This window comes from Panthera leo, chromosome B1, assembly GCF_018350215.1.
Source record: "Panthera leo isolate Ple1 chromosome B1, P.leo_Ple1_pat1.1, whole genome shotgun sequence".
In the NCBI taxonomy this organism is placed as follows: Eukaryota; Metazoa; Chordata; class Mammalia; order Carnivora; family Felidae; genus Panthera; species Panthera leo.
Genome location: NC_056682.1, coordinates 34,554,950 through 34,574,698, shown reverse-complemented (window position 1 = coordinate 34,574,698; position 19,749 = coordinate 34,554,950). Strand labels below are relative to the sequence as shown.

The 19,749-nt window shown below is 45.2% G+C and overlaps 1 long non-coding RNA gene across 1 annotated transcript; it reads right to left on the bottom strand.

Moving 5' to 3' along the window:
• Nucleotides 1-4,129: 4,129 nt before the first annotated feature.
• LOC122217516 lies at nucleotides 4,130-18,915 on the bottom strand. Its single transcript, XR_006201563.1, has 4 exons — nucleotides 18,363-18,915; nucleotides 11,460-11,575; nucleotides 7,541-7,653; nucleotides 4,130-4,167 (listed from the first exon to the last, which is right to left on the bottom strand). It is a non-coding gene; the product is annotated as an uncharacterized LOC122217516 (long non-coding RNA).
• Between the last annotated feature and the right edge of the window lie 834 nt (nucleotides 18,916-19,749).

The window sequence follows — 19,749 nt, the reverse complement described above, 5'->3', positions numbered from 1 at the left end:
TCGGGACAAAGCTCTGTGGTTTGCTCACTGGTCCTCTTCAGGGCAAAGCTCAGCCTGAGGGTTGCCCATTCTAGCTTTGGAACACCCACAGCCTTGGGAGGCCACGGTGAGCATGCTTAAATTTGTGGAATATTGGCCCTGGAAAGGACCCGAAAGATCAGTTCCCTCATTCTACAGACAGCAGTGGAGGCACAGAGAGGTGAAGGGACTTCTGCAAGGTTACACAGCTACTCCTACATCCAGGCCTTCACTTTATGAGCCCGGTGTCTTTTTCACAGACTTCCTCAAAGTGGAGTCCTCTGAGATTCCTTGTCCAAATCACCCCGTGTATAAATGAGGGCACAGGAGAGATGGTGGGTGTAGAGAGGAGAGTTGCTGAGAGATTCCTGGGTCCTACCTGAGACCCACTGAATTCAGAATCTCCGAGAGTGGGACCTGGGAATCTGTATGGTAGCACCAAGCAATTCCTAGGCAGTCCTGCTTTGTTTCAGCAACACGTTGAAGTGTTGCTTCTAAATGATCTATGTAGAGTAGCTACCATTTATAAATGGCCTCCGAGAGAACACAAAAAGGACACAGACTGCTAGTGGTCACTGGACAAAGCCGTGCCCTCAATTAGCCACCGTGTGTGACAGTTAGCTTTGTGTCCTTTAAGCCACAATCACGCAGTGGAATGTTCTGAACAATCAAAGCAACTCGGGAAACACACAGACCTCATGTGGCGCGTTTAAGAGCCTTTCTTCTCCCGGGTCCTGGGACGGGTGTGCCCGCCTTGGCAGGTCCCCCCGGCTTATCTTAGCATACCCACCACCTCTCGGAGACATCTGGCTTCACACACGTGTCTCTGGCCTGACAGCAGATGGTTTCTGATGGGCTGAACCCATCCCTCTCCTAATCAACCAAAAAGGACCTGGCAGGTCCACGGGCGATAAATACAGCTGAGATCTCCCCTGTAGGAGCCCCTTGGGAGGTTGAAAATGGAATGCAAAGAAGTGATGGGCAGGCCAGCAGCTTCCACTGAGGGCCCACCAAGGGCACCGTGTACAACTTCCCTGCTGTTTCTACACTTCCAGACACAATCACGCAGAAAGGCTGTGGGACCCAGCTGGATCCCTGGGTACTCTGTAATGGCTTGAACCTTAGGGAAGATTTTCCTTGGGTGCCCATACATCCGACTGCTCCTTGTCTGTCTCCCAGCAGGTCTCTCCCCACCCTTCCCCACCCCACCCCCCGACTCCAGACAGCCTTGGCTGCTCTCTCCTGCTTGCCCGTCCAGGTAGCACGCAGCAAAGACAGAGCCAGGTTTCAAGAAGGGGCCCATGAGGGGAAACCACTCATTAAAAGACAAACCTCATGTCAGCAGTACCTAAGGGTGTGGCAGGACAGAACAGGCCTGCAGAAGTTTCCTGCAGTCTGCATTTATATTATATTTTTTCAAAGTTAGCGTTTTGGCTTGAGAAAAGGTAGGAAGGGCTGTTGGTTTTAACTTCTCTGAGAGCTGCAGTAGAAAATATGCCAGCGGCTCCAAGAGCGCAGGGGTCCGGTGTCCCCAACACTCAGTTCATGCCTAGCACTAAGAAGGTGTCCAAAGATGATGTGTCAGATGCATGAGCCACGGCCACTTCCTGCTGGGTGATACTCACTAAGGTGGTGGTGACTGACCGCACAGTCCAGGGTGTGGGCCACAGAATCCCAGGCTCAGAGACCCGCTTCTGTTGGTGCCCCAAGGGTACTCTGACTCCTCAGGTGTTTCTATATTTATCAAACACTCGAGATTAACGTGTGGAATGAGGATGCCAGGTTACCCGTGAATTTACACACTGAGAAATAAATGCGCGGGGGCCTTGCACGTTCCAACTCCGTAGGCAATCCCTGTGGAAACCCAAAGATGACCCGGATGGTGACCTGCTGAGCACAGAGCCAGAACCAGGGTATTTAGATGAATCAGACATTTTTTGACCTCATAATAGGTTTCAAGCCTTTACAGAACCATCCCACCAAAGGCAGAAATACCGGTGTGCCGTCGGCGTTCACGGCCCTGTGGGTCCTGGCATCAGAGAGGCTGGCAAAGGATGGGACACTGAAGGTTGTTCCCTCTTTCTTTTCTTCATCTCTGTCCAGACAAGTGCCGCTGACGTTTCTATCTGTGAGTCTGCTTTTACTTCTAGACTTTAACAACCCTTTCTGATTAACCCATTCCTTTCCCCCTTAGCTTTATTGAGTTATCACTGATACGCGGCCTTGTATAAGTTTAGGGCATACAGATAGCGACTGGCAAACATATATTATGAAACGTTTACCACAAGAAGTTAACAGCCATCATTTCACATAGTTACAAATAATGTGTGTCTTCCTTTTGGGATTTACTCTACTAGCAACTTTCAAATAGACCACACGGCAGTCATTATAGCCATCATGTTGCCTACGACAGCCTGAGTACTTATTTCTTTCATAACTGCAAGCCTGTATCTTCAGACCATCTTCCTCCAATCTCCCCACCCCCTACCCTGGCCTCTGGGAACCACAAATCGAATCTCTTTTTCTGTGAATTCTGCTTATAAGTGAGATCACACAGGATTTGTCTTCCTGTGTCTGACTCACTTCACTGGGCATAATGGCCTCAAGGTCCATTCCTTTTTCTTTTTTTTTTCAAGTTTATTTATTTATTTTTGAGAGAGGGAGAAAGCACGAGCCTGAGTTGGGGAGGGGCAGACAGACAGAGAAAGAGAGAGAGCGTTTTGGGCGCGGGGGTGGGGTGGGGGGATTCCAAGCAGGGTCCACACTCAGCACTGAGCCAAAAATCGAGAGTCTGATGTTTAACCGACTGAGCCACCCAGGCGCCCCCTTTTTTTCTTTAATTGAAATATTGCTATTTTCAACCAATGATCAGTCAGATTTTATAGACCTGAGCAACCTCTTCTCTCTTTCAAATGACTGCACACCTCCGGCGTATTGTGTGTAGATTTTCAAGTTTAGCACTCAGAAGAAAGCGAACTGTCCCTCATTGCCAAAGCCTTGAGGATCACCAAGCTCCCAGGTACTGACGGCCGCCATAAATCAGGCTTCTAGATAGATCAGGTTAGGGAGTTTTGTTTTACCTTCTTCCTGACCTTCTCAGTGCTGTGCTGTATAGTACCAAGGGCTTAGGTGGATGTTGGTAAGAACCTCCAATGTCAGCTAAGGAGGCCACTGATGCTGAGGAAATCCCTCTCAGTAGGGGCTCAGAGTGGAAGAGTGTAGTGGGCACAGATTTGACCCACCCTGTTAGTGACCATTCCCCCCCCCCCCACTTCTCTGCCACTTTCTCTCCCTTTCTCTGGGGACTGTCTGACCAGCCTGAGGAATCTCTGCTGTCACTTGGGAATGGACATTTTCGGGCTGTGAAATCTACCTCATGGTGACAGACAAAGCAGCACCCAAAAATCATGGGGCACAAAAAACTAGAGTCAGAAGGAAGCTGGGGGCGCCTGGGTGGCTCAGTCGGTTAAGCGTCCGGCTTTGGCTCAGGTCATGATCTCACAGTTCGTGAGTTCGAGCCCCATGTCGGGCTCTGTACTGACAGCCCAGAGCCTGGAGCCTGCTTTGGATTCTGTGTCTCCCTGTCTCTGCCCCTCCCCTGCTTGTGCTTTCTCTCTTAAAAATAAATAAATAAGCATTAAAAAAAAAAAAAAAAAAAAGGAAGCAATGATCAGAAAGCACCTAGAACAGTGATCAGTGATCAGTACTTATTGGGTCCTTGTTGACTTATTGGATATTTGTTGACTGACTGGCTGAATGAATTCTTGAATAGTCCAACCAGCTCCTTTTAGAAAGGAGGAAACTGAAGGGGGCGGGAAATGCTGATTGGTTCCAAGTGCCACAGCAGAGCCCTGGCACCTGGGGCAGAGTAGGGACTTGAGTCTCAGCTCTGCATTTGTGATATCACAACAGTGGCAACTGGATAAATCAACAGCAGCAGGGGGTGATGGGAAGGGAATAAGGGTGACACTTAGGGATCACAAAAAGAGTAAAATGATTTTAATGTTTATTTTGAGAGAGACGAGAGAGCGAGAGTAGGGCAGAGGGAGAGACAGAGAGAGAGAGGGAGAGAGAATGAATCCCAAGCAGGTTCCGTGCTGTCAGTGCAGAGCCGAGGCGGGCCTCAATCCCACGAACCGAGATCAAGACCTGAATGGAAATCAAGAGTTGGACGCTTAACCGACTGAGCCACGCAGGGACCCCTAAAACGGTTTTAAGTAATCACAGAAGAACCCAACCAGCAACAACCTCAAAGCTTGCCCCTGTCTTCGGGCCTTGATCCCACTGCCCCTTGAGCTCTCTCCTCCATTCCCAGTTTCACGCAGCATTTTCCTGGGTGAGGCACCACGATTTCTTGCTTCCATGTTAAGTTTCTCCTCTCTCTCTCCCCCACGGTCAACATACATGATCATGAATTCTGTAATAAGTAACACTTTCACTAGGTCCAGCTCCCCTTAAAACATGCCTTCTTTCCTCTTCACCATCAAACCCCTTGAAAAGCAGAGCCTAGACCTGTACTGCTCAGTGGTCATCACCAGCTCCATGTAGCTGTTAAGCACTTGAAAGGTGCCTAGCCTGAATCGAGATGTGCTTAGAGTACAAAACATACAGCAATTTCAAAGACAATATGAGAAAGAATGTCAAATATCTCATCAATAATGATTTTGGATAAATTGAGATGAATAAAACATATTATGAACATTAGTTTCACCTGTTTCTTTTTACATTCTCTTTTTAATTTTTTTTTCAAGATTAGATTTTTTAAGTTTTTGTGGGGAGGGGCAGAGTGGAAGAGACTCTTCAGCAGGCTCCATACCCAGTGGGGCTCGATCTCACAACTGTGAGATCATGACCTGAGCCGAAATCAAAGAGTCAGACGCTTAACCGACTGAGCCACCCAGGAGACCCTCTTTTTAAAATTTTTTTAATGTTTATTTGTTTTTTGAGAGACAGTCAGAGTGTGAGCAGGAGAGGAGCAGAGAGAGAAGGAGACACAGTTTCTGAAACAGGCGCCAGGCTCTGAGCTGTCGGCACAGACGCAGCGCTTGAACTCGTGAGCCACCAGATCATGACCGGATCCGAAGTTGGACGCTTAACCGACTGAGCCACCCAGGCGCCCCTCCTCTTTTTACATTCTTAATGTGGCTACCAGAAAATTTGAAATTACATATGCGGCATGTGTTGCATTTTTATTGGGCCCTGCTGGTCTAGACACTGCTTCAAAGCATTTAAAGACTGTAACTAGTATAAAGCACAACGCTCATAAAATTAAAATGGGCTTTGAGTCTATGCAAGAGCTTTTGTTCTCAAACCCTCATTTACAATCAGCTTTCAAGTAAGGGAACGTGGAAGTTGTGGCATGAGAATTGGGAGGGAAATAAGAAGGTCACTTGCTTATTTCCCAGGAAAACTGACCCTTCAAGGCCAATAATGGTACCAGCCAACGCCGGTCCAGGCTTTCTGTCTGTCATAAGACATCCTGGCCATAGCGACACCCTCAGAATCCGTTCGAGGTTGTGCCTTCCTGCGGGCAGCTTCGTGCCCTCTGTGACTGACTAGGAATGCCCACGTCGGGCATTTGAGGTCCAGGGCAGAGCAGGAAAGAGCGCGAGGCGGCATGGAGTTACTGGAAGAGCCTGAGATAGCATGAGAAGTCATGAAACCCTCTAGGTTTCCTCCTACGCGTGGTGCAGTCAATGTGCTGTAGCACGTGCCGCCTCTGGAATTCCTGCCCTTCTTCCTTATGCTTAGCACACGGGAAGCCTTGAGCAAGTGACTGGAGGTCTCTTGGCCTCAGTTTCCTCACTTGTAAGGTGCAGACTATGGTAGTCATGCCTTATGGAGTGGTGTAGCATCCATAAGCTAATCCGTGCACAGCAAGTGCCCCATAAATGTTAAAGCAAACAGACAAGAACTGAAGGACCGAGGGATTGTAAGGGCTCTCCAGTCCAACTCCCACCCAAACTCAAGAAAGCCCCTTGGGGTGCCTGGGTGGCTCTGTTGGTTGAGTGTCCAGCTTCGGCTCAGGTCATGATCTCATGGTTAATGAGTTCAAGGCCCGCATCGGGCTTCAGTGCAGAGCCTGCTTTGGATCCTCTGTCTCCCTCTCTTTCTGCTCCTCCCCCACGCATGTGCGCTCTCTCTCTCTCTCTCTCTCCCAAAAACAAATCAATATTTAACTGAGAACAAACTGAGGGTTGATGGGGGGTGGGAGGGAGGGGAGGGTAGGTGATGGGTATTGAAGAGGGCATCTTTTGGGATGAGCACTGGGTGTTGTATGGAAACCAATTTGACAATAAATTTCATCTATTAAAAAATAAATAAATAGATAAATAAATAAATAAACATTTTAAAAAATGCCCCTATATTTTCCCTGATAGCTAGCTGCTGTTTATTCACTGCCAGTGGTGGAGGCTCAATGTCTCGCTGTCTCCTTGTTTGTTTTTTAATTTAATTGTTTTTGTTGTGGTAAAATTTATAGAACATAAAAGTAACCATTAAGTACACTTAAGTGCAGTAAGTATATTCACTGTGTTGTGCAGCCTTCCCACTGTCTGTCTCCAGAATTTTTCATCATCCCAAATGGAAACTCTGTGCTCTTTAGACGATAACTCCTCTGGCTCCTGCCCCCTTGGGCCCTGGTAACCACTGTTCTTCCGGTCTGTGTGGTTTTTGACTACTGGAGATATCTCGAATGAGGGGAATCCTTTTGTCCTTTGTGACTGGCTTATTTCACTTACCGTAATGTCTTCAAGGTTTACCCGTGTTGTGGCCTGTGTCAGAATTCCCTTTGTTTTCAAGGCCGAGTAATATTCCTTTGTATGTGTGGACCACATTTTGTTTATCCATTCATCTGCTGGTGGGCCCTCAGGGTTTGAATGTTTCCTACCAATTCCTCCACAGAGAGAGCGAAAACCTGCCTTTCTGTGACTTCCACCCACCCGTCCAGCTCTGCCCTTGGGGCCCACAGCCTGAGAGTGGCCCACAGGAATCCCTGGATTTTTTTTTTTAACGTTTGTTTATTTTTGACACAGAGAGAGACAGAGCACGAATGGGGGGAGGGTCAGAGAGACAGGGAGACACAGAATCCGAAACAGGCTCCAGGCTCCGAGCTATCAGCACAGAGCCCGATGCAGGGCTCGAACTCACGGACCGTGAGATCATGACCTGAGCCGAAGTCGGATTATTAACCGACTGAGCCACCCAGGCGCCGCAGGAATCCCTGGATTTGAAGACAGGTCCTGAATCCTCACTGCCAACTCCTCAAAATCTAAGCAGTCTCTGGCTATTTCATAATTTTCAGATGCTTTGCCATTGTGGTGTGGGTCTTTAGACCCACTTCAATTTAGTGATCTGCTTCCAAACAGGAATTATCCTCAACTGACCCGACCTGAACTGTATTCCAGGACTACAACCTCTCTTATCTCGACCCTTTACTGACACAGCCAAGCAGCACATTGCCTTTTTCTTTTGGTCAGCCATATTTCCTTGATTCATTTATTGAACAGGTTTTATTGGGTACCTTGTAAAGGTGAGGCAATTCAGGGCAGTCATCTAGAGCTTGAGCTCCAGAGCCAGACTTCATAGATGCCATCGTTCATGTTTCTTAATTTCTCGGAACCTCAGTTTCCTTATCTGTGAAATAGTAAAAATCGAACCCACCTCATTGGGTTGTTGTATTCATTGAGTGAATTAGTGCATGTAAAACATTAGAAGTGTGCCTGACACTCCATAAATGTACTATTTCTCTGCACAGGGCATTGTGCCCGGAGCTGGGGGCACAGCAGTCAGCCAGGCAGACCAGCTATGGGCTTTTTGTGGTTTGTAGTCTAGTGAAATGGTCGGACAAGTAAACCATTACATGACAACTAGAATTTATTCATGGGCAAACGTATAATTAAAAGATATATTTTTTAAGTGGAAATAAATCCCAGTTGCCCCACAGCATATCAAGCCTTATGATGAGAAAATTACAGGGTGATATAGGAGCACAAAAGTGGGGCACCTAACTCACCTTCATTCATTCATTTATTCATTCATTCATTCATTCATTCATTCATTTATTAAAAATAAATACTTATTAGGTTCCTGTCATGTGTTAGGTACTATTGTAGACTTTGAGAATGATCAGTGGGCCAAAAAGAAAAGGCCTTTCTCTTAAAAAGCATATGTGATATTGGAGGGAGACAGACAAAAGCATAATAATAAAACTATAAGTAACAAAAGTCACATTATGCATTAATAAATGATAAATACAACTATGTTGTCTATTGGGAGGTAGGCTGGCATGATTCTTGATAGACAGGGTTTTCTAGGTAAATGACAGGGAGGACTTTGGGATGACTCCTGGGTTTCAGCCTGAGCAACTAGAGGTGAAGGTGTGGGATCAGGATGGCTTCCCAGAGGAGGTGACATCTAAAGGGGGGCTGGAAGGACAAGTGGAGGCTATCCAAATGAAGCGTGCCAGGGAAAACGCCCTAGAAACTGGAGCTTGTGCCAAGTTTACAGACAACTACAGAGTCATGTGAAGATTCAGCAGTTCAGGGGTGCTCTATCCTGTTCAGCATATCCATCCTGTTTAGGATTGAAGTGCAGCATTTTACGTTTTTAGAGATTTTAAAAACAACCTTGACTTTTAGCATTCTGGGAAGCTATTCCCCCGGTATTATGTCTTCTAAGACGTTGATAAGTCTGTTGTATTCCATGACTTTTTCTAGTAGCTGACTTTAAAAAATAGTTGAATTGAACCCGGTCAAGGTCAGAGTCCTGTGTCACACCTCCCTTCTTGCTGATACAGGCCCCATTTAACCAATCCTTGGGGGACAGCTGCAGATCAACCCGACCGCACGATAATCTTACACGGCCCGTACTTCTCCATCTGACCCCCTAATAACAGCCCTAAGAATCAAACGAGATAAGATGCGTAAAACTGCCGGAAAGTTCTCCAGAGTGACACAAGTTGCCATTGTTTACTATGACTTGGCCACCAACCTCTGGGAATGGAGACACAACAGGGGCTAAATGAGCATGCTGCTGTCACAGAGCAGATGATGGGAGGGTTTCTACCTTTTCAAATGTGCTGCAGTAAAACATGCCTTCCTTGCACCAAGTTAATGAGTTCTGGGAGACTGCTTTGCTCTTGAAGTCACTTTTGTGGGTGGGAAAGCAATGGTGAGAATTTGAATTGGTCCAGTTTAGTATTACGTTGAAATGAAGCCTATTAAATTTAGCAAGTTGTGTTCATGCCCCAATTTTATTATGCACTTGCATTCATCAAAAAACACTCTGATGAAAATTTTATACACTTGCATTTTAGTGGGGGTGGGGGAAGAAAATACTTAAAAAGCAGAATCAGCTGCTGCCTAACAGACAGGAGATCTTTGGTAAACATAAGCATTGTATGAAATATGTCCATGGTTACAGTAAGAGATGACAAACTTTTATCAAACATTGAAGGGGAACTGACATTTTTGAATACATACACACACACACACACACACGCACACACACACATACTACTTTATATAACTTCGCTTTTGATCCTATGATGTAGGAATTCCTGTGCCCATTTTATAATTGAGAATCTAGACTCAGAGATGCTAAGTAATTTTTCCAAGGACGTACAGCTAGGTAATAAGTGCTAGTCGGGACTTCTGACTTCAAAGTTCACCTTTTCTACTATGCCCTGCTTCCTCTTCAATAGATTGAGCACATGTTTATTGCTCTCCTGTTATGAGCAGGGTGTTTGGAGCCTCCTGTGGGCTAGTTTCTGGGTATATAAAGGAGTATAAGCCAGAAATTCTGCTCTCCAAGGACTTAAGAACTAGAAGGGGACTAAGATGTGTACTGAAGCAAAGCACAGTGCAAGGTAGTAAAGGATAAATGTCATGTGGGTGGTGTGGCAAACAAATCCTAGGAAAGTTCAGTGGAGAGAGGTATGTGTGGGCTGTCAGGGTCAGGGAAGGCTTCCTGGAAGAAATGACATTTTATTTATTCATTCACATCATTCATATCATAGCTGACTCTGTGCCAGTCATAAGCACTGGGAATGCAACTGTGAAGATGTGACACCCGGTGTCTGTTCTCTTGAAGCTTACAGTGTGTGTGTGTGTGTGTGTGTGTGTGTGTGTGTTAGAGAGAGACAGACAGAGAGAGAGAGAGAGAGAAGGGAGATAGTGGGAAGGCAGAGAGAGAATAAACAAACAAGATAATCTGACAGAGCAATGGGTGCTATAAATTTTTTACAAAGTGATTGGGGGCTGGTTTGGATTGTTTTCTCTACGAATGAGGCATTCGAGTTAGACGTCATCCATTCTTACCACTGCCTAACATTCCATTGTGTGAACAAACTAGAGCTCATTTGTCCATTCTGCTGTTGAGGGACATCTGGGTTGTTTCCATTTGGGGGCTGTGTGGCAAATTGTGCTGCCATGAGCATTTTGATACATGCACGTTTTGTACGTTTTGGTACTCAAAGTATACATTTCTGCTGGGTATATATTAGGAGTAGAATTGCTGGGTCAAAGGTTATGTGTATGTATGTTCAGTTTTAGAAGATGCTGTCAGACAGTTTTCCAAATTGGTTGTATCGGTTTAGTTGGTTTTAAAAACCAGACTAAAATTACTCTTTCTGATTATGTTGACCAAATAGTCTGGTTTTTGATAACCTGTCCTGGGTAGGCAGATTTCTTGGGAAAAACTGTTACACGGCTTACTGCGGCCCAGACAGATTTTGTGAATTACATTTGGGCTAACTTGAGAAGGATATCTTTCTCATATCAAGTGAGTTAATTAGTAGAGTTTCATATTTTTACTACTAATTAACAAATTAATTAATTAACTACTAATTAACAAAGTGAAATGAAACACTTCACCGTTTATGTGCAGTGGGATTTTCCCATAGTCTGGAGCTTTAATTTAGGGAAAACACACCTTCCAGGTTATTCTAAGCATGACCAAATTGGGAACCTCGGATATTGGTACTCCCCCTCCCAAGATGATCGCTGAGGGGTTCAGACTGGCTGTTCTCCGAGGCCACTCACTGGGCCCTTTCCCTCTACTCTCCATTTCTGAAGGGGACTGTGGAGATGGAAAATCCAGTGGTTATCCTTGGTTAACACTTCTCCTTGATCTGAGAGACTCCGAGTACTAACCCAGCCCCTGCTTTGTTCACTAGTGACTAGGGCACTTTTGTGTGTCTTTCTTATTTATTTATTTATTTATTTATTTATTTATTTATTTAGAGCATGAGCAGGAGAGGGGCAGAGAGGAAAGGGAGAGAGAGAGAGAATCCCAAGCAGGCTCCCCACTGTCAGCACAGAGCGTGACCTGCGGCTAGAACCTACGAACCGCGAGATCATGACCTGATCTGAAACCAAGAGCCAGATGCTCAACCACTCAGCCAGCTGAGCCACCCAGGTGCCCCTTTGTGTGTCTTTCACCTGTAAGTTCACAATTGGTCTGCAAGTGTTCTCCAACAGCAGCTGAAACTGAGGTCCACCCTTGAGACGCACGTGTGATTAGAGGTCAGGAGAGACATGCCGTGCATAACAGGATACTATGGAGAGAGAAAACAAATATGAAACTCAAATGAAAAATCACAATGTTGGTGCTCCAATTTGCAAAGGGGCTGCTTTGCTCCAGGACAATTCTTGGAAGCAGCAGGTATCGATTTAATTAATTCTGATCTGTCTCCAAAGCACATGCTTTCTGTATCTCCTATGTTCCCTTAAAGACCACCTCTTCTATGCTCAGTAGTCTACTTGAGGTGTTTGAAAATGGTAACTATACTGTCCAGAGGATCACGATCTCTTATTCAGGAGGTACAGAGCTCAGCGTAAAACTCACGTGTGGAATTTGGCAAACGTGGCCATGTGCTAATGTTCTGTGTCAGACAAACCTGGCCAGAGTGGAGGACTGATGACAATTTATTTCTACAGAACAGGCATCTGAGATATGACTAATGGCAGCAGTAAATCTTATCAGCCTCAGGGTTTATTTCAAAGGTGTGGAGTAAAAGAATACTGGATGAAACACCCGGGTTTGGATCCCAGTTCTGCCATTAACCACTTTTGTATCCTGGGACAGCTGCTTTACCTTTGGATCTCTTTTGTTACCCGTGAGATGAGATTTACGGCCTACATCCCATTCTTGATCTCTTCCAGTTCCTGGGCTTTGTAACTTCATGTTCCTGGAAAGTAGCGACCTAATTTAGCATTTGTGACATGTCCTTTGGAAGGAAAGGAAATGCCACTTTTTTTTTCTTTTCTTCACAAACTGTGTTCAGAGCTATGCTCATGTGAAGTGAAGGATGTGCTTTAATTTCCTGGAGACCAAAAGGGTCTGCAATATTTTCATGTTATGTAAGAATATGGAATGTTTTTGAAAGAAACTCTTACTCCTTTAAAAAATATTGATTGCCTACTCAATTTACATCCTCAAGAACTTAGACTGTAGGGGGAAAGCTAAGACATGGCTACTAGAACTACGATGCAAAGTGAGAGGTAGTGAGGGGCACCTGGGTGGCTCAGTCGGTTGAGCATCCGACTTTGGCTCAGGTCATGATCTCACGGTCTGTGAGTTCGAGCCCCGCGTTGGGCTCTGTGCTGACAGCTCAGAGCCTGGAGCCTGTTTCGGATTCTGTGTCTCCCTCTCTCTCTGCCCCTCCCCGGCTCATACTCTGTCTCTCTCTCTCTCTCTGTCAAAAATAAATAAACATTAAAAGTGAGAGGTAGCAAGAGCGATGAAGAAAGCATGAAAGTGACAGGGTTCAGCTCACTTCTTCCGGGTCAGATAAGGTTTTATGAAAGCAAAGCTGTCTGAGCTGAGAAATGAGTACTGTTCCAGCAGGTGGAGACATGGAGAGTCTTCCCTTAGAAGAGGAGGGACGGGGCCACAGGTTGACCAAGGTTTGGGGATGGAAAGCAGGGGCTGGCCATACACAGGGTGATCATATGTCCTAGTTTTCCCAAGACAGTTTCAGTTTATATTTTCTGTCCTGGTGTAGTTGTTAATGGCGCCCCCTTTTCACTCTCAAAAATCATCCTAATTTGGATGATAAACTATATTGTCACCATAGCTATAAGTGATACTCTTTAAGAGGCCAAATATCCACATGGCTAATAGGATCTGAGAGGGAAAGAAAGAGAGGGGTGTTACTAAACAACCAGTGGGTCATTGAAGAAATCAAAGAAGTCAGAAAATACCTTGAAACAAATGAAAATGAAAATACAACTTTCCAAAATCCATGGGGTACAGCAAAAGCAGTTCTAAGAGGGAAATTCATAGGATACAGGCCTACCTCAAGAGACAAGAAAAATTCCAATTAAACAATCTAACTAAAGGAAGTAGAAGAAGAAGAACAAACAAAACCCAAAGTTAAAAGGAAGGAAATAATAAAGATAAAAGAGGAAATAAATGAAATAGAAACTAAAAAAAAAAAAAATAGGCAAGAACAATGAAACTAAAAGCTGGTTCTTTGAAAAGATAAAAAAATTGATAAACGTTTAGCCAGACTCATCAGGAAACAAAGAGAGAGGGCCCAAATAAATAAAAGCAGAAATGAAAGAGAAGTTACAACTGACACCACAGAAATACAAAGGATCATAAGAGACTGCTATGAACCATGATATGCCAACAAATTTGAAAATTTAAAAAAAAATGGATAAATTCCCGGAAACATACAACCTCTAATACTGAATCACAAAGAAATGGAAAATCTGAATAGACTGATCACAAGTAATAAAATTAAATCAGAAACTACCCCCCCCCCAAAAAATCCAGAACTAGATGGCTTCACAGGTGAGGCCTATCAAACATTTAAAGAAGTTAGTACAGGGGTGCCTGGGTGACTCAGTCGGTTAAGCGTCTGACTCTTGGTTTCAGCTCAGGTCATGATCTCATGGTTTGTGAGTTCGAGTCCCAAATCGGGCTCTGCACTGACAAAGGCGGGCCTGCTTGGGATTCTCTCTCTATGTCTCTCTGTCCCTCCCCCACCTGTGCGCCCTCTCTCAAAATAAATAAGTAAACTTAAAAAAATAAAAAAAGAAAGAAGTTAGTGCATATATTGCTCAAATTATTCCAAAAAATTAAAGAGAAGGGAATGCTTCCAAACTCATTTTTCAAGGCAAGTTATTACCCTGATACCAAAACCAAAGACAACACGCAAGAAAGAAAATCACAGGCCAATATCCTTGATGAACATAGATGCAAAAATCCTCAACAAAATATTAGCAAACTGAATTCAACAACACATTGAAAGGATCATAAACCATGATTAAGAGGGATGTATTCCAGGGATGCAAGGTTGGGTCCACATCCACAAATCACACCACATTAACAAAACAAAGGATAAAAATCATATGGTCATCTCAATAATTGCAGAAAAAAGCATTTGACAAAATTCAACACCCATTTCTAATTAAAAACTCTCAAAAAAGTGGGTATAGAAGGAAGGTACATCAACATAATAGAGGCCACGTATATGTGTAATCTAAAAAACAAAACAGGGGCACCTGGGTAGCCCATCCAGTTAAGCATCCGACTCTGGATTTCAGCTTAGTCATGATCTCGTGGTTCGTGGGTTCGAGACCCACATGGGGCTCTGCGCTGACAGTGCGGAGCCTGCTTCAGATCCTCTCTCCCTCTCTCTCTGCCCTTCCCCTGCTCGTGCTCTCTATCTCAAAATAAATAAATAAATTTTAAAAATTGTATCAAAAAATAAAAATAAAAACAAAACAAAACAAACAGAAACAGACTCTTAGCCACAGGAAACAAGCTGTTGACTACCAGAGTGGGGAGAGGAGGGGGAGCAGGCAACATAGGTGAAGGGGATTAAGAGGTACAAACTTCCAGTTATAAAAGATTCAAGTCACCGGGATGTCATGTACGGCAGAAGGAATATACTCAATGATATCGTAATAATTTTGTGTGGTGACTGATGGTAACTAGACTTAAGGTAGGGATCATTTTGTAAAGTATAAAAATATCAAGCCATTATAACGTACACCTGAAACTAGTAAGATATCGCATGTCAGTTAGACTTCAATTAAAACAAGGAAAGAAAAAGAGAGGAGTCAGGGATGACTAAGCTTGCCAGCTGGTTGCCTGGTAAAATACAGATAAAAATGGCATCAGAAGGAGTGGCCAACTAGAAGGAAAGATGATGAATTCAGTTTTTGATCGGAGAGATAGAGTTGTCTGCACACCAGTGACCCCAACCCCTCTTTTCACAGGTAAAGGAAATGGGGCAAAGGACATTAGGACTGGAACCTAGGTCACTTGCCCCTCTTTGCAGCTCTCTCTACCTCCCTGTACTGAGTTGAATAGTGTCCCTCCTAAATTCATGTCTGCTGAAAACCTATGAATGTGACTTTATTAGGAAATGGGGTCTTCGTCAGATATAATCAAGCTAAGATGATGTCATTCTGGCACAGTATGGGCCCCTAATGCAATATGACAGGTGTCCTTATAAGAAGAGGACAATCTGATGGTAGACATGGAGAACACAGGGAGAACGCTATGTGAGATGGAGGCAGAGATCCAAGTGATGCATCTAGAAGCCAAAGAAGGTCAGGCATAGCCGGGAGCCACCAGACACTAGGAAGAGACAAGGACGGATCCTCCCTTAGAGGCTTTGGAGGGAGCGCGGCTTTGCCAACATCTTGATTTTGGATTTGTAGCCTCCAGAACCGTAAGAGAGTACAGTTCTGTTATTTTAAGCCACCCAGTTTGAGGTACTTTGTTACGGCAGCCCTGGGACACTGATCCACCTCCCGAGCTTTCGGTTCAGGTGGGATATTCAGAGGTCACTGTCTGGGAAACACAAGAAAATGTGGGGCTCGAGTGCAGAGGAATGGTCAGGATTAAAACAGAGCCAGGGTTGGGAGTGGGAGGGGGGGACTAGAAGAAAGGACCACAGGGAAGAGGAGAAAGGAAGTCTGAGGAGAGGGTGCGGAGAGAAAGGCAAGGTAGAGAGGAGGCAGGGGGCACTGCTGGAAGGGCAAGAAGAGAGAGGAAGTGAGGGAGGAATTTTAGAGGAAGCAGAGGTCAAGAGGTCAGGACTAGACCAGGCTGATTTGGAACTGAGGTCACTGGTGACCTTTTCGAGAGCTCCTCTGTTAGAAAACTGCAGGGGTTAGAAACCATGTGGAGGCTTCAGGAGTGAGTGCATTGTGAATATGGAAAGACAAGGGGAGATTATTCTTTCAAGACTTCCGGATGGAGGGAGAGATAGGGCAATCGCTTAAGGTGTAAAGCAGGGGAGAGGGATTTTTTTTTAAGCCATGGAGAGTTGAGTCTATTTATGGAGAAAGGTGAGGAGAGGGAAAAACTAACAGATGGAAGCTATCACAGTGGGCAGCTAATGGATGGTCCAGCATCCACCCACGTGGACACACAGACATGGTACTTCTCGCCCAGAATTTAGCCAGTGCTTTGCTTCCAATGGGGCCTCAGCACTCCTCCGCCACAACCCCTGTCCGGTTCTGGGGCCCCGAGCCATTCACTAGGGCATAGGCTCTTGAGTAGAGCAGGCATGGGGGCAGTGCATAGACGGTGTGGCCTGCGATGTGGGGAGGGGGCAGCCGGCATGGTTGGTTCTCCTCAGTGAAAGTGCGTGGGACAGCTGCTAAAGAGGATGGCCCAGGCATCCACAGAACAGGAGTCAGGGGACTGTCCCACAGTGGTGGGGTCCAGCCACATCACATGGATGATCACCGGTGGACTCCAGCAGTAGAGTCTGCAGAAGCGTGAACAAAGGGCAGGCTCTCGAGAGGTAGACCAGGTGTCAACACTCCTCTCCCAACCTGCCGATTCAACCCCCAGCTCTGACCCTCGCCCATCGCCATCCTTTGAAAAGAAAAGCCTGGTAAAGTGAAGCAGCTCTGTGTTCTCTGGGCCTGATGGCTCTCTCTCACTCCTTCCTTATTGGACATGGGGCTGTAGAGGAAGGCTAGCTTTTTGCCTTCATTTCTTCTTCCATCTTATGGGGAGATTCATCCCAAAGGACGAATCACAGATAGAGCTTTTAGGAAACACGGTGCTGAGCTTGGGAAGGCAAGAGATTCTGGGAATACAGGGCCATATACGTATAAGAGGGAGGGATCCCTCCATTTAGAGGCCCTTGCAGCCCTTCCAACATATAAACTTGACTTGAAGTGAACGGGCGGATGGGTGTACATCAAGAAAAACAAAGACAAAATGCACAGCCCCCCATCCTGGTACCACACCACCTCCACATGGTGTTCTAGGATGCATCACTCCAGCTGCGTTCACTCCAAGGCATGGAGCCTCGTCCCTGACAAGTGTGTCCCCGGTGGGAGCTACAGCATTGGCTGAAATCGGGATAGGATTGTTAGTATGTCTGTGTGTTCCATAGGTGGGCAGGTGGATGCCAGGGCTGGAGCAATTATTGTGAAGAAAAAAAAAAAAAAAAAAAAAGGAAGATTCTAGAGACAGACTGGACCTCTTACCTCTGTACTGTTAACTCCTTTCCATTTCTTTCCCCTCAGTATTCCCAAATTATATATACTTGGCCATGGGATTTTATTTTTTACAGGCATTCTTTTTAAGTTTTTATTTATTTATTTTGAGAGAGACAGAGACAGCATGAGTGGGGGAGGGACAAAGAGAGAGGGAGAGAGGGAATCCCAAGCAGGATCTGGGCTGTCAGCACAGAGCCTGACGCGGGGCTCAAACTGAAACAGTGAGGTCGTGATCTGAGCTGAAACCAAGAGTCGGACGCTTAACCTACTGAGCCCCCAGGTGCCCCTTTATTTTTGTCTGTGTTTCATTCGCCACGTGTTAAGTAGATGTGAAGCATGCCGACCAGTGGGCAAGAGCCACACAGATCCATGACGTGCTCTTCACCATACAGCCTCTGTGGCTTCCCTTTTCTAAATGGAGCTTGGATCCCAGTTAGGTTAGGGCAGTATGATGACATCCTTAGAACTTCAAGACTCAGGAACTTTATGTAAGAATCCAGTGGAGTCGGCGTGTCATTTTGAGTCTCCAGGCTCACCCTACAGGACAGGATCACTGCTCTGCTCCCAGGTCCCTATGCTCCCTCTTTGTTGACAGTGGTGGCCAAAGCACTGGGTGATGGCGTCTGGGATGTCAACTCCCTCTAAACAGGCCTTCACGGCGGTCTAGGACCGGGGCTGGTGGCTGTATTCTGACGTCCAGGAATGGCTCCTTCATTATCAGACCCTTTTGCTAGTATATACAATATTGTTAGAGCTGAAACCGAGGCTGGGCCTCCAGGGAGAACTCTCAGATCCACATTGCCTAACTGGCTTCCCAAGGGAATCTCCACCATGTGTTGGTAAGTGAGGAAGGCCACTTACGGGAGCTATGGTTCAGGGATCATTCCTGCTGCCACTCCCATTGCCACAATTGCTTCTTGACATCCATGGATCCGGTGACCAGACACTGCCGTGCTGTTGCAAGAGGAAAGCCATTGCCCACCCCAGCTGCTCCTGGCCGGAGCGTTTATGACCTCGCGAGGCATCAGAAAGCATCAAAGAAGCAGGAAGGTGACTTCTGTCTCCTTACTGCCTCCCAGATCTCTCCAGTTCATCTAATTAGCAGAATCAAACTCACATCTGGCCTCCTAGCTGCAAGGGTCTGATAAATGTGGTTTAAAAATTTCTGGCCACTGCAGTACAAGAAGGAGTTTAAGATGGATGCTAAGTGCCAAACTACCATATCTTCCTTACATGAGAAAAAGTATTGAATACTTAAAATTTCCAGATTCTCTAAACGGCTCTAGCTTAACATTTATTTAATGACATTTTAAAAAGTCTGGTGTCTCTGCAAAACTGATGCACATAAGGGAAGGGAAACAAAAATAATATAAAAAACAGGGAGCGGGACAAAACAGAAGAGACTCATAAATATGGAGAACAAACTGAGGGTTACTGGAGGGGTTGTGGGAGGGGGGATGGGCTAAATGGGTTAGGGGCATTAAGGAATCTACTCCTGAAATCACTGTTTCACTATATGCTAACTAATTTGGATGTAAATTTTAAACAATAAAAAAATAGGGGCACCTGGGTGGCTCAGTCGGTTGAGCGTCCAGCTTCGGCTCAGGTCATGATCTCGCGGTCCGTGAGTTCGAGCCCCGCGTCGGGCTCCGTGCTGACAGCTCAGAGCCTGGAGCCTGTTTCGGATTCTGTGTCTCCCTGTCTCTCTGCTCCTCCCCCGCTTGTGCTCTGTCTCTCTCTATCTCTCTTTCTCTCTCTCTCTCTCTCTCAAAAATAAATAAAACATTTGAAAAAATTTAATAAAATTAAATAAAATTAAAAATAAAATTAAAAAAAAAGTTCAAAGAAAAAAAAGTCTGGTGTCTCTGAAAACTATGGGCATGTCCACATTTGCCAAGATTCCTCTTAATCATCCAGAGGGTGGCTTCTCTCCACCAGCATCACCATTGCCAAGTTCAGAAGGCTTCTCATCCATTAGGAGACTGTCTCCTAAAAAAGAGTGATCTAGTTTCATTCTTTCCACTTTTTAAGTTATAGAGATAATAAAAAGTACTATTTAGGTCTGAAAAATACAGTAAAAATACCTATAATCCTACGTCACTATCACAATGACCACTTCACTCAGTCCATGTGCATATTTACATCTTTGTAAATGTCATCTTTATATAATTTTGTTTTGTTTCTTCACTCAACATTGTATCATAATCACTTCTCATCTTATGGTGTAATGTAACCACAATTTTTAATG